The sequence below is a fragment of the Papaver somniferum genome, chromosome 7, assembly GCF_003573695.1.
Source record: "Papaver somniferum cultivar HN1 chromosome 7, ASM357369v1, whole genome shotgun sequence".
Lineage (NCBI taxonomy): Eukaryota > Viridiplantae > Streptophyta > Magnoliopsida > Ranunculales > Papaveraceae > Papaver > Papaver somniferum.
The window spans coordinates 163,304,932-163,318,469 of record NC_039364.1 but is presented as its reverse complement, the minus strand read 5'-3'; positions in this window follow the sequence as shown (position 1 = coordinate 163,318,469).

The window sequence follows — 13,538 nt, the reverse complement described above, 5'->3', positions numbered from 1 at the left end:
TCACAAGAAGATCAATACTGCTAGAAAATTCTCAAAGAGTTTGTTCTATTCCCCGTTTATAAATAAACATAATAGATTTAACTTCTGAGCATATATGAAATATTAGTTGTTTCACGAAAACATAAAGGCACAAATATTTCATAAGACTTTTGCAGTAATTAAACCAATAATGATTACAAACTGCAAGTTCATCTTCCAACAACTCTAGAATTTAAATGAATAAATCTAAAAACATGCATAATGAAAAATGGTGGAAATAGCTATGTGTAATCACAATCTTTGCTATACCAAACCTGATCGAATTTTGAATAGTGGTAAATAAGGTTGTCGTTCACTCGGACTTGTTGAAATTGATTCTAGGCTTAAATATAAAAATACTATAAATAAGAAATTATATACAAAATATGTCACGGGATGAGGAATTCACTGTGACTCAGGATTTCACTGCTTTCATATTCAAGTGGTTCAAAAATTAATCCTAGACATTTATCGCTCAAACAAAAGAAATATCAACTCTAATATTTTTCCAAGGATAGATTTCGTAAAACATCAATTGTAAATTACAAGCATAGTGTATCTAAAGCACCTAAGACTAAGCATACACTATCTAACAATATGACAATTGATTAATAGAAATCATAAATCATTTAAAATCGGTGCAAAAAGAAAATAAAAGAATTAATCAAATTACCATATTGATGAAATCCAGCTTCCTCCGTCATCCCAATGTTGGGTTTAGCTCATTAGGTTGGAAACACGCTCGAAATATAATTTCATTGCTTAAAGTGTTTACAAATAATGAAAATGGGAGAAAATTATTAACGCAATGATTTTATTTTCTCTCCCCAACTTTCCCCCTCAAATGTGCTCTCTAGCTCTCTATTTATACACACAAATACACATTACTCAAATATATTCTTCCATAACTCCAAAATCTTCTTTTTTTTAATTAAAAATATCTTCAGGAATTTTTCCTTCTCTTTATTCTCCATATTTCTTTACTAAACTCATATCTTCTTTAATTCGCAGAATAAAATCTAAGATAAAATCTTCCAAGGATATCTCTCTTGTTTAATACAAGATAACTTCCTTTTTCTTCAAATTCATCCTGTTTATAAGGCAAGAAGATATTCTTATCTTAAAGATAATAAATCCTTTACCGGTGGAACCAAATTTCCCGCAAATATTCTTTTTGAATGTTGAAGATGAAGGGTGCCTCTTATCCTTCTGTTGGGGTGCCGATAGTAATTTGGGTGCTGAGAAAAAATTTGGGATGCACATAACCGCGGTTTCCCCTTAGCCAAATCTGTGGTCCGCTTAGCAAATGTCCTCCGGGGGTGCCTTTAGCAGTTTTTCGAGCTGATTCTTCCAAAAACGTTTATTTTCCAAAAATACCTACAAACACACAAAACACCAAAATAAGTACAAAATCGAGTACCAACATAGAGAAAATTGAGGACAATTTAGACACAAAAATGTGTCTATCAAATACCCCCAAACTTATTATTTGCTAGTCCTCGAGCAAATTTATTCTAGAAAATAAAGTTTACACTTAGCATGTGCAGCAAGCCGTTAAACCGCTAGGTGGCCCTAGCGGCGGAGTGTTGTCTCAGGGGGGTTTACCAGAGGTGTACCCACAAAACCTTTACTCCAGACCCGAGCTATCTACGCAGAACCTCTGAAGGCACTAAAGAATCTCCTTGGTTGGCATACTTATTGACTACAGGAGGAAGTACCCTGATTTGAAATTCCAATTGATGTACACGAGTTTGCACTCAAGCATACTAAAATTCATATAAATTCACAGAGCTCTACTCAGATAGTTTCTGGACATCATAAACCGGAGTCAACCAATCACATGGATAGATTAAGAAGATGGATGTAGAGAAAAACGTATATGATGTTAACTAAGGTGAACCTATCCTAATGGACTGAGATACTGGTCTGGACTAATATCAACACACTGGCAAATACAAGGGAACCAGTGGTCGATAATCCTAACTCTAGGTCAACTCACTGGCAAATACAAGGGTACCAATGGTCGACTTTATTGTATTTATTATGCTTGTTCTGGTGGTTTGGTCTCAAATTTTTTTAATTTTTTTTTTTTTGTATCTCAGTCACTCTATTTCACCCTAGTAATGGTAAAAAGAAAAAAAGAAGTGATCAGGATTCTTTCGATGTTTCCATTACGAGGATATGGAAAAACTACCATGTTTTGTTTTCTAACACCTGAGCTCTGTGCTTTTATGAATAGACTCTTCTAGATGTTTCCATCTAATCAGATTGGTTCCTCAACTCCTACAACCAAAATGTTCCCATCCACTTAGATTGGTTAGTGCAATCCTTAATAGGCATAAATTTCTAGGCTCTGGAGTTTATTTATTGCAACTAAAAAGTTTCTCTCATACCCCCAAAATTAAATCTAACAATGTCCTCAATGTTCTAAAGATAAAATTAAAAGCATGAACAAGGAGAAACTGTTACCACTTGAGGAAAATAAACAAGGAAGGATATTACTGTATCGCATGAAAATGGGTTACCTCCAAAGAAGTACTAAGTTTAAAGTGTTCAGCCAGACAAGGAAATGATTAATCACCTTGCAGAATCATATAGCAGTAACCGGAATAACTCTGGGTTATCTAGATCAAAAATTATTACCCAAAAGAAGAGAAAATTGCAACAGACCTAGAAGACACTGATCATACCCTTGTCTAATGTTTTAAGTAAAACAACTATATCTAGTTGTGGTTTAGGTTCATGCTCTATAAAAGGGTCCAAATAAAAGGTTTTCATCAGTTGGATTTCCTCAAAGGGATTCTGAATATCAGGTTGAAGAGTCTGGAAATACCCAACTAAGAACTTAGAAGTGCACAACAATAACCTGAATAACTGAGGATCCTCTAAGTCAATTAGATTTGACTCACACATCTGACCACAATGAAAGAGGTGGTCTTCCTTAAGCAAATGTGCCGATTCTATTCTCCTAAAGTAATTAGGTTTAGTCTCAAAACTTAATGACCGACACATCTGAAAATCATAAGTTACCACAATTGGAAGAAAATTTTTTGGTGGGAAAACAAAGTCAATCTTGGTATCATAGCCTGGGTTAACCACATCAACCATAGGATGAGTTTCTAACAACTGAGCTTCTTTTTGGACATTATTAGGTTAAGGAAAACGTGTATAGAGATAATCTTGTAAGATGGTTGAGGCACAAATGTCAATTCCTACACGAGGGAACTTTATAAGAGTTAAAGGTAAAGCACGGGGAGAATGACAATCACCCCCAAACTTAGAGTTTTGGGTGTCTCTAGGTAGACTAACTACAATTTCCCTAATTTCTAGATCATCGGAATCCTGAAAATGGTCAATTTCTTCTTTTAGGTTATACTCAGGTGATGCATCCTCACTCATATTTAAAATCTCTACGAGTTCATCTTCTTCGTCTAAGACTATTGTTTCTAAATCGCTAGACTCTAAAACATTATTCTCAGAATAAACTCGTTCCTCTAAATCATTATCGGCTTTGTAAACAGGAAATACTACATCGTCTAAAACGAGGGTATCTCTAGTCAAATCCTCGTCCTTTTGAATATGTTAATAATTATTAAAATTATTTGGATTTGAACTAGAAATAATATTATCATTGTAAAGCTCAATTGGAGTAACCATTTCCTGATCACTATTCCTACATAAGTATGATTCTCCATTAACACTATCCTCATCATAATAACATGAAAGAGATCGAACCTCATCTAAAATAGTGTCTCCAATTCTATCCTCGTCATCTTGATTAGGTGAATAGTAACTAACATCATTTTCAAGGGTAAAACTGGGAACACTGTGTTGGAAATTCATATAATTTCGAGTAATTCTTTCGTTCGTCTCAGCTATCCGCTTGAGGTGGTCTTCTAAAGAAGGTTCACTCATTATTGTAGTTCTTTCGTCTATAATTATACTATTCATCTCAGCTAACTTACGCGTCGACTCAGCTAACTTCCTGAGGGACTCTTCTAAAGGAGGAATAGGAACAGAGGGATCATAAAAAGGACTACTTTTCAATAGTTTGATTGTATCCTCTAGAGACGAAGAACTAGTACTATAATCTTCTTGCTCGTAAGATTGATGCATTTGTGGATAGTAATTGGGCTCACCAGGGTATGACCCATATCCTTCCAAAGGTTGGTGTTCCCAACCACTATTCACACTATGGTTAGATTAATGTCCATATTGTTCAGTTGGATAATCATATTCATTGTGATGGCTATTATAATACCAGTTTGACATCCTAACTGCAAGGGACTTCTACACAAGCACAAACAAGGTTGACTCGACCACAACAAGCCTAATTTATCTAGCAGACAAAAAGCACGATGGCTCCCTTAGATTGTTTCTAGACCAGCTTCTAATCCTTCGAAAGGGAATTCGTTACAATTTGAGCAAATCCCTCTGGAATCAATCCGAGTTGAAGTAAGTTGAATTGAGGCGAGGGAAACTCAGTTGAGCTTTGATACCCAATGCCTCACCGGAATTACAAGGCGGCACAGTCACGCATTCAACTCACAGAAACTATCATGAACTTCGAAGTATGCTTAAAAGAGTAACTAATATTTTTCGAATGACTTTCCTATTAAGCTCGTTACCCTATCGGTCTCGTTCTAGTCAGAAAATCTTACAGAGTGTGTCAAGCAGTAACGAACAAAAAAGTGTAATCACAAGAAGATCAATACTGCTAGAAAATTCTCAAAGAGTTTGTTCTATTCCCTGTTTATAAATAAACATAATAGATTTAACTTCTGAGCATATATGAAATATTAGTTGTTTCACGAAAACATAAAGGCACAAATATTTCATAAGACTTTTGCAATAATTAAACCAATAATGATTACAAACTGCAAGTTCATCTTCCAACAACTCTAGAATTTAAATAAATAAATCTAAAAACATGCAAGATGAAAAATGTTGGAAATAGCTATGTGTAATCACAATTTTTGCTATTCCAAACCTGATCGAATTTTGAATAGTGGTAAATAAGGTTGTCGTTCACTTGGACTTGTTAAATTGATTCTAGGCTTAAATGTAAAAATACTAAAAATAAGAAATTATATACAAAATATGTCACGGGATGAAGAATTCACTGGGACTCAGGATTTCACTGCTTTCATATTCAAGTGGTTCAAAAATTAGTCCTAGACATTTATCGCTCAAACAAAAGAAATATCAACTCTAATATTTTGCCAAGGATAGATTTCGTAAAAATCAATTGTAAATTACAAGCATAGTGTATCTAAAGCACCTAAGACTAAGCATACACTATCTAACAAGATGACAATTGATTAATAGAAATCATAAATCATTTAAAATCGTGCAAAAAGAAAATAAAAGAATTAATCAAATTACCATATTGATGAAATCCAGCTTCCTCCGTCATCCCAATGTGGGTTTAGCTCATTAGGTTGGAAACACGCTCGAAATATAATTTCATTGCTCAAAGTGTTTACAAATAATGAAAATGGGAGAAAATTATTAACGCAATGATTTTATTTTCTCTCCCCAACTCTCCCCTCAAATGTGCTCTCTAGCTCTCTATTTATACACACAAATACACATTACTCAAATATATTCTTCCATAACTCCAAAATCTTCTTCTTTTTAATTAAAAATATCTTCAGGAATTTTTCCTCTTTATTCTCCATATTTCTTTACTAAACTCATATCTTCTTTAATTCGCAGAATAAAATCCAAGATAAAATATTCCAAGGATATCTCTCTTGTTTAATACAAGATAACTTCCTTTTTCTTCAAATTCTTCTGTTATAAGGCAAGAAGATATTCTTATCTTAAAGATAATAAATCCTTTACCGGTGGAACCAAATTTCCCGCAAATATTCTTTTTGAATGTTGAAGATGAAGGGTGCCTCTTATCCTTTGTTGGGGTGCCGATAGTAATTTGGGTGCTGAGAACAAATTTGGGTTGCACATAACCGCGGTTTCCCCTTAGCCAAATCTGTGGTCCGCTTAGCAAATGTCCTCCGGGGGTGCCTTTAGCAGTTTTTCGAGATTCTTCCAAAAAGTTTATTTTCCAAAAATACCTACAAACACACAAAACACCAAAATAAGTACAAAATCGAGTACCAACATAGAGAAAATTGAGGACAATTTAGACACAAAAATGTGTCTATCAAATACCCCCAAACTTATTATTTGCTAGTCCTCGAGCAAATTTATTCTAGAAAATAAAGTCTACACTTAGCATGTGCAGCAAGCCGTTAAACCGCTAGGTGCCCTAGCGGCGGAGTGTTGTCTCCGGGGGGTTTACCAGAGGTGTACCCACAAAACCTTTACTCCAGACCCTAGCTATCTACGCAGAACCTTGGAAGGCACTAAAGAATCTCCTTGGTTGGCATACTTATTGACTACAGGAGGAAGTACCCTGATGCGAAATTCCAATTGATGTACACGAGTTTGCACTCAAGCATACTAAAATTCATATAAAGTGACAGAGCTCTACTCAGATAGTTTCTGGACATCATAAACCGGAGTCAACCAATCACATGGATAGATTAAGAAGATGGATGTAGAGAAAAACGTAGATGATGTTGACTAAGGTGAACCTATCCTAATGGACTGAGATACTGGTCTGGACTAATATCAACACACTGGCAAATACAAGGGAACCAGTGGTCGATAATCCTAACTCTAGGTCAACTCACTGGCAAATACAAGGGTACCATGGTCGACTTATTGTATTTATTCTGCTTGGTCTGGTGGTTGGTCTCAATTTTTTTTTTTTGTATCTCAGTCACTCTATTTCACCCTAGTAATGGTAAAAAGAAAAAAAGAAGTGATCAGGATTCTTTCGATGTTTCCATCAGAGGATATGGAAACTACCATGTTTTCTTTTCTAACACCTGAGCTCTGTGCTTTTATGAATAGACTCTTCTAGATGTTTCCATCTAATCAGATTGGTTCCTCAACTCCTACAACCAAAATGTTCCCATCCACTTAGATTGGTTAGTGCAATCCTTAATAGGCATAAATTTCTAGGCTCTGGAGTTTATTTATTGCAACTAAAAAGTTTCTTCATACCCCCAAATTAAATCTAACATGTCCTCAATGTTCTAAAGATAAAATTAAAAGCATGAACAAGGAGAAACTGTTACCACTTGAGGAAAAGAAACAAGGAAGGATATTACCGTATCGCATGAAAATGGGTTACCTCCAAGAAGTACTAAGTTTAAAGTCTTCATCCAGACAAGGAAAGGATTAATCACCTTGCAGAATCATATAGCAGTAACCGGAATAACTCTGGTTCATCTGGATCAAAAATTATTACCCAAAAGAAGAGAAAATTGCAACAGACCAAGAAGACACTGATCATACCCTTATCTAATGTTTTAAGTAAAACAACTATATCTAGTTGTGGTTCAGGTTCAGGCTCTATAAAAGGGTCCAAATAAAAGGTTTTCATCAGTTGGATTTCCTCAAAGGGATTCTGAATATCAGGTTGAAGAGTCTGGAAATACCCAACTAAGAACTTAGAAGCGCACAACAATAACCTGAATAACTGAGGATCCTCTAAGTCAATTAGATTTGACTCACACATCTGACCACAATGAAAGAGGTGGTCTTCCTTAAGCAAATGTGCCGATCTATTCTCCTAAAGTAATTAGGTTTAGTCTCAAAACTTAATGACCGACATATATGAAAATCATAATTTACCACAATTGGAAGAAATTTTTTGGTGGGAAAACAAAGTCAATCTTGGTATCATAGCCTGGGTTAACCACATCAACCAGAGGATGAGTTTCTAACAACTGAGCTTCTTTTTGGACATTATTAGGTTCGGAAAACGTGTATGGAGATAATCTTGTAAGATGGTTGAGGCACAAATGTCAATTCCTACACGAGGGAACTTTATAAGAGTTAAAGGTAAAGCACGGGGAGAATGATAATCACCCCCAAACTTAGAGTTTTGGGTGTCTCTAGGTAGACTAACTACAATTTCCCTAATTTCTAGATCATCGGAATCCTGAAAATGGTCAATTTCTTCTTTTAGGTTATACTCAGGTGATGCGTCCTCACTCATATTTAAAATCTCTACGAGTTCATCTTCTTCGTCTAAGACTATTGTTTCTAAATCGCTAGACTCTAAAACATTATTCTCAGAATAAACTCGTTCCTCTAAATCATTATCGGCTTTGTAAACAGGAAATACTACATCGTCTAAAACGAGGGTATCTCTAGTCAAATCCTCGTCCTTTTGAATAGGTTAATAATTATTAAAATTATTTGGATTTGAACTAGAAATAATATTATCATTATAAACCTCAATTGGAGTAACCATTTCCTGATACACTATTCCTACATAAGTATGATCTCCATAACACTATCCTCTCATAATAACATGAAAGAGATCGAACCTCATCTAAAATAGTGTCTCCAATTCTATCCTCGTCATCTTGATTAGGTGAATAGTAACTATCATCATTTTCAAGGGTAAAACTGGGAACACTGTGTTGGAAATTCATATAATTTCGAGTAATTCTTTCGTTCTTCTCAGCTATCCGCTTGAGTTGGTCTTCTAAAGAAGGTTCACTCATTATTGTAGTTCTTTCGTCTATAATTATACTATTCATCTCAGTTAACTTCCTGAGGGACTCTTCTAAAGGAGGAATAGGAACAGAGGGATCATAAAAAGGACTACTTTTCAATAGTTTGATTGTATCCTCTAGACGAAGAACTAGTACTATAATCTTCTTGCTCGTAAGACTGATGCATTTGTGGATAGTAATTGGGCTCACCAGGGTATGACCCATATCCTTCCAAAGGTTGGCGTTCCCAACCACTATTCACACTATGGTAGAGTAATGTCCATATTGTTCAGTTGGATAATCATATTCATTGTGATGGCTATTATAATACCAGTTTGACATCCTAACTGCAAGGGACTTCTACACAAGCACAAACAAGGCTGACTCGACCACAACAAGCCTAATTTATCTAGCAAACAAAAGCACGATGGCTCCCTTAGATTGTTTCTAGACCAGCTTCTAATCCTTCGAAAGGTAATTCGTTACAATTTGAGCAAACCCTCTGGAATCAATCCGATTTGAAGTAAGTTGAATTGAGGCGAGGGAAGATCAGTTGAGCTTTGATACCCAAGGACTCACCGGAATTACAAGGCGGCACAATCACGCATTCAACTCACAGAAACTATCATGAACTTCGAAGTATGCTTAAAAAAGTAACTAATATTTTTCGAATGACTTTCCTATTAAGCTCGTTACCCTATCGGTCTCGTTCTAGTCAGAAAATCTTACAGAGTGTGTCAAGCAGTAACGAACAAAAAAGTGTAATCACAAGAAGATCAATACTGCTAGAAAATTCTCAAAGAGTTTGTTTATTCCCTGTTTATAAATAAACATAATAGATTTAACTTCTGAGCATATATGAAATATTAGTTGTTTCATGAAAACATAAAGGCACAAATATTTCATAAGACTTTTGCAATAATTAAACCAATAATGATTACAAACTGCAAGTTCATCTTCCAACAACTCTAGAATTTAAATAATAAATCTAAAAACATGCAAGATGAAAAATGTTGGAAATAGCTATGTGTAATCACAATTTTTGCTATACCAAACCTGATCGAATTTTGAATAGTGGTAAATAAGGTTGTCGTTCACTTGGACTTGTTAAATTGATTCTAGGCTTAAATGTAAAAATACTAAAATAAGAAATTATATACAAAATATGTCACGGGATGAAGAATTCACTGGGACTCAGGATTTCACTGCTTTCATATTCAAGTGGTTCAAAAATTAGTCCTAGACATTTATCGCTCAAACAAAATATCAACTCTAATATTTTGCCAAGGATAGATTTCGTAAAAAATCAATTGTAAATTACAAGCATAGTGTATCTAAAGCACCTAAGACTAAGCATACATATCTAACAAGATGACAATTGATTAATAGAAATCATAAATCATTTAAAATCGATGCAAAAAGAAAATAAAAGAAATTAATCAAATTACCATATTGATGAAATCCAGCTTCCTCCGTCATCCCAATGTCGGGTTTAGCTCATTAGGTTGGAAACACTCGAAATATAATTTCATTGCTCAAAGTGTTTACAAATAATGAAAATGGGAGAAAATTACTAACGCAATGATTTTATTTTCTCTCCCCAACTCTCCCCCCAAATGTGCTCTCTAGCTCTTATTTATACACACAAATACACATTACTCAAATATTCTTCCATAACTCCAAAATCTTCTTTTTAATTAAAAATATCTTCAGGAATTTTTCCTTCTCTTTATTCTCCATATTTCTTTACTAAACTCATATCTTCTTTAATTCGCAGAATAAAATCCAAGATAAAATATTCCAAGGATATCACTCTTGTTTAATACAAGATAACTTCCTTTTTCTTCAAATTCTTCATGTTTATAAGGCAAGAAGATATTCTTATCTTAAAGATAATAAATCCTTTACCAGTGGAACCAAATTTCCCGCAAATATTCTTTTTGAATGTTGAAGATGAAGGGTGCCTCTTATCCTTTGTTGGGGTGCCGATAGTAATTTGGGTGCTGAGAACAAATTTGGGTTGCACATAACCGCGGTTTCCCCTTAGCCAAATCTGTGGTCCGCTTAGCAAATGTCCTCCGGGGGTTCCTTTAGTAGTTTTTCGAGCTGATTCTTCCAAAAATGTTTATTTTCCAAAAATACCTACAAACACACAAAACACCAAAATAAGTACAAAATCGAGTACCAACATAGAGAAAATTGAGGACAATTTAGACACAAAAATGTGTTATCAAATACCCCCAAACTTATTATTTGCTAGTCCTCAGCAAATTTATTCTAGAAAATAAAGTCTACACTTAGCATGTGCAGCAAGCCGTTAAACCGCTAGGTGTCCCTAGCGGCGGAGTGTTGTCTCCGGGGGGTTTACCACAGGTGTACCCACAAAACCTTTACTCCAGACCCTAGCTACTACGCAGAACCTTGGAAGGCACTAAAGAATCTCCTTGGTTGGCATACTTATTGACTACAGGAGGAAGTACCCTGATGTGAAATTCCAATTGATGTACACGAGTTTGCACTCAAGCGTACTAAAATTCATATAAATTGACAGAGCTCTACTCAGATAGTTTCTGGACATCATAAACCGGAGTCAACCAATCACATGGATAGATTAAGAAGATGGATGTAGAGAAAAACGTAGATGATGTTGACTAAGGTGAACCTATCCTAATGGACTGAGATACTGGTCTGGACTAATATCAACACACTGGCAAATACAAGGGAACCAGTGGTCGATAATCCTAACTCTAGGTCAACTCACTGGCAAATACAAGGGTACCAATGGTCGACTTATTGTATTTATTCTGCTTGGTCGGGTGGTTTGGTCTCAATTTTTTTTTTTTTTTGTATCTCAGTCACTCTATTTCACCCTAGTAATGGTAAAAAGAAAAAAAGAAGTGATCAGGATTCTTTCGATGTTTCCATTACGAGGATATGGAAAAACTACCATGTTTTCTTTTCTAACACCTGAGTTCTGTGCTTTTATGAATAGACTCTTCTAGATGTTTCCATCTAATCAGATTGGTTCCTAAACTCCTACAACCAAAATGTTCCCATCCACTTAGATTTGTTAGTGCAATCCTTAATAGGAATAAATTTCTAGGCTCTGGAGTTTATTTATTGCAACTAAAAAGTTTCTCTCATACCCCCAAAATTAAATATAACAATGTCCTCAATGTTCTAAAGATAAAATTAAAAGCATGAACAAGGAGAAACTGTTACCACTTGAGGAAAAGAAACAAGGAAGGATATTACCGTATCGCATGAAAATGGGTTACCTCCAAAGAAGTACTAAGTTTAAAGTCTTCATCCAGACAAGGAAAGGATTAATCACCTTGCAGAATCATATAGCAGTAACCGGAATAACTCTGGTTCATCTGGATCAAAAATTATTACCCAAAAGAAGAGAAAATTGCAACAGACCAAGACGACACTGATCATACCCTTATCTAATGTTTTAAGTAAAACAACTATATCTAGTTGTGGTTCAGGTTCAGGCTCTATAAAAGGGTCCAAATAAAAGGTTTTCATCAGTTGGATTTACTCAAAGGGATTCTGAATATCAGGTTGAAGAGTCTGGAAATACCCAACTAAGAACTTAGAAGCGCACAACAATAACCGGAATAACTGAGGATCCTCTAAGTCAATTAGATTTGACTCACACATATGACCACAATGAAAGAGGTGGTCTTCCTTAAGCAAATGTGCCGATTCTATTCTCCTAAAGTAATTAGGTTTAGTCTCAAAACTTAATGACCGACATATATGAAAATCATAATTTACCACAATTGGAAGAAATTTTTTTGGTGGGAAAACAAAGTCAATCTTGGTATCATAGCCTGGGTTAACCACATCAACCAGAGGATGAGTTTCTAACAACTGAGCTTCTTTTTGGACATTATTAGGTTCGGTAAAACGTGTATGGAGATAATCTTGTAAGATGGTTGAGGCACAAATGTCAATTCCTACACGAGGGAACTTTATAAGAGTTAAAGGTAAAGCACGGGGAGAATGATAATCACCCCCAAACTTAGAGTTTTGGGTGTCTCTAGGTAGACTAACTACAATTTCCCTAATTTCTAGATCATCGGAATCCTGAAAATGGTCAATTTCTTCTTTTAGGTTATACTCAGGTGATGCGTCCTCACTCATATTTAAAATCTCTACGAGTTCATCTTCTTCGTCTAAGACTATTGTTTCTAAATCGCTAGACTCTAAAACATTATTCTCAGAATAAACTCGTTCCTCTAAATCATTATCGGCTTTGTAAACAGGAAATACTACATCGTCTAAAACGAGGGTATCTCTAGTCAAATCCTCGTCCTTTTTAATAGGTTAATAATTATTAAAATTATTTGGATTTGAACTAGAAATAATATTATCATTATAAACCTCAATTGGAGTAACCATTTCCTGATCACTATTCCTACATAAGTATGATTCTCCATTAACACTATCCTCATCATAATAACATGAAAGAGATCGAACCTCATCTAAAATAGTGTCTCCAATTCTATCCTCGTCATCTTGATTAGGTGAATAGTAACTATCATCATTTTCAAGGGTAAAACTGGGAACACTGTGTTGGAAATTCATATAATTTCGAGTAATTCTTTCGTTCTTCTCAGCTATCCGCTTGAGTTGGTCTTCTAAAGAAGGTTCACTCATTATTGTAGTTCTTTCGTCTATAATTATACTATTCATCTCAGTTAACTTCCTGAGGGACTCTTCTAAAGGAGGAATAGGAACAGAGGGATCATAAAAAGGACTACTTTTCAATAGTTTGATTGTATCCTCTAGAGACGAAGAACTAGTACTATAATCTTCTTGCTCGTAAGACTGATGCATTTGTGGATAGTAATTGGGCTCACCAGGGTATGACCCATATCCTTCCAAAGGTTGGCGTTCCCAACCACTATTCACACTATGGTAAGAGTAATG